At 58.4% G+C, this 2,500-nt stretch overlaps 1 protein-coding gene across 1 annotated transcript in view; it reads left to right on the top strand.

Annotated features, from left to right (window-relative positions):
* The window catches only part of ngfra (nerve growth factor receptor a (TNFR superfamily, member 16)), a 21,863-nt gene that overhangs the window by 14,419 nt on the left and 4,944 nt on the right, over positions 1-2,500 (top strand). The window lies entirely within an intron of this gene.

The following is a 2,500-nucleotide window of genomic DNA, read 5'->3' as shown; positions in this document are numbered from 1 at the left end:
CCCCCCACCCCCACAACACTCTGCCTCTCTGTCCACCACCACTAACCCCCCCCCACCCACACACACACACACACACACACACACACACACTCCACGCTTCGACACAAGACAGAGCGCTCGCTTTGAGTCGTCCGCGGCTACGTGCGCTTTTTGATGGATGTGTGTGCGGGGGAGGGGTAGGGGGACGGGGGGCTGGTGGTGGTGGTGGTGGGGGGGGGCACAGAGGGGAGATTGAGAGCGAGGCCGAGTCGGAAGGGAGGCTGACAGAAAGGCGTCATTGTGCGTGCAGCCGCGCCCTGACAGTTGCTCATCCGCGCCCTGAACTGGCAGAAGTCAAGACATCAACCTCCACACTCGACCCCCCCCCCCCCCCCCCCCCCACCCCACCCCTCCGGAGGTCAACGGCTGCACAAAGACTCCGACGGCTCGCAGAAAAAAAAATTTTTTTTTTGCTCCTTTACACCCCCCCCCCCGCTAATACACACGCCGCACGGACACGCCCACACACACAAGCTGCTCGTAAAGCTTCACCATGTGTTTTCTTTGAAAGCCACCGGAGCCAAAACTGGATTGTTTAAGCTCACCGTCCGGCCGTCTGCGAGACCCTCCGCTGAGCTCCGGCTGGGAGGTCCGCGGCCCCCGCAGCTCCGGACGGTCGCTTCCTACGTGGCCAGAAGACAAAAGGAGGACAAAAGCTGAGAGCTGAGAGGACGAAGCAGGGAATCGTCGAGCGAGCCACTGCAAGTCCTCCTGGGGTCCTCTGGAGATGCTGCACCCCCCCCCCCCCCCCCCCCCACGATAAGTGTGTCATGTGACCGGCAAATGTGGAAGTATTTCCAGTTACACCTTTTGTAATAAATGCCCACCAAGTTTTGGTTTAAAACGTCCGATCAATCAAATCTCAATTCGCCAAATTGAGTCAAACCCCCCCCCCCCCTTCCCCCCGGCATATTCCAGTGGATGTTGACTCCGCCCCCCTGAGCGATAACGCTGCTTCCTGCTCGGCCGGGTGGGAGGCCGAGAGAAGGCGGACGGCCTCTTGCGCCTTCCCCGCTTTCGCTCTTTCGCCCCATCGAGCCGGCTCGCGTTGCGCGGCTAACACCATTAGCACGCTGTGCATTAGCCGGGATGATGTACGAGCGGAGCAGCGGGGGAAACCTGACCTCGCGTCCCGGGAAAAGGTCACGCACGCACGGAGCGAGCGTGTAATGCAGACGCCCGCTGCTGCCTCCCCTCCCGCAGAAAATAGAGTCCCGATCAATACGGACGCAGCTTCAAATAGACCTCGGACAGATTTCCGTCCTCTCCGACACGTGTGACGCTTCTTTATTTATTTATTTTTTCTTTCCCCCGGCGGGACGATTTTCTACAACCGGAAGATGAAACGATCCTCCGGGCCCGATGCGGGAAAATCCCCCCTCGTCATGGAGGAGACACACATGGAGCAGGTTTCTTTTTTTTTTGTTATTTAGTCGCTTAAAGTCCAGCGTCCGACGTGACGTCCGGCTTGAATGATGCGATGGATCGATGTGGAGAAACTGGACGATGTGCTGCGTGAGCAGGGAGAAGAGGGGGGGGGGGGGGTCGCAGAGAGAAACGTGACTTTGCTGGTTCCTGTCATTTCTTTGGCTTCCTCTCGACCGTCACCTGATTGGTCACCTGATCCGTCACCTGATCGGTCGCATGGCCTAAAATGGGACGTTAGCATTTTTGGCGTGGGGGTGTGTGTGTGTGTGTGTGGGGGGGGGGGGACTTGAGACTTTGAGGGCAAATCGAATTTGGTTTCTTTATGCTCCTGCTGACCAGAACCGAGACCAGCGGGCGGCTTCTAGAAGTTTGCTGTGGTTGAGGGGGGGGGGGGGGATTATATTTATTTATTTTATTTGTTTTTTTTTTACTTTTAAAGCTGCGAGCAGCACAAAACAGATTTTATTCATATCGAGAAGGATGGTTTCCCTGAAGCTCCGCCCCCTCCGTCAAACCATGAAAATTGAAGTTTAAACTTTCAAGGTGGCCGGCAGAAGTGGCGGTTCGACTTCAGCTGCTGAACGACCCCCCCCCCCCCGCACGGCACCCCACCCAGCCCCCCCACTCCCCCCCACCCAGCCCACCACCCCTGAGTTTGGACCAACAGAATCTCAGTCTGTGGAGTTTCTGTGCCAGCGCGACCACGGTCCTGACAGCAAGCGGCGGGAAAAGGGTGACTTACAGGAAGGACAGAAGGACGGAGGAGCGGTGTGGGCCGCCGTGATGAAAACCAGAGGCGACCAGCAGTAGCTCGGAGCAGAGCTGCCCCCCCCCGGCCCCCTCCTTGCAGCTCAAAGCGACGACAGTTATTAAAACCTCCACATGGCCGTCATGTCGTGCCATGAGCAGAGATCACACACAAGTGGCTGAGGGTGGGGGGAGGGGGGGGGGTGAATGTATGAATGGCAGCCAGGCCATGTCGTGAGGCGGTGGGTGACAGCCACCCCCACACCCCCCACCCCTCCCCCTCCTC

The sequence above is a fragment of the Nelusetta ayraudi genome, unplaced genomic scaffold (assembly GCF_046127955.1).
Source record: "Nelusetta ayraudi isolate G7.1 ecotype Tasmania unplaced genomic scaffold, CSIRO-AGI_Nayr_v1 ptg000057l, whole genome shotgun sequence".
Taxonomy (NCBI): domain Eukaryota; kingdom Metazoa; phylum Chordata; class Actinopteri; order Tetraodontiformes; family Monacanthidae; genus Nelusetta; species Nelusetta ayraudi.
This window is presented reverse-complemented; position numbering and strand designations above follow the sequence as displayed.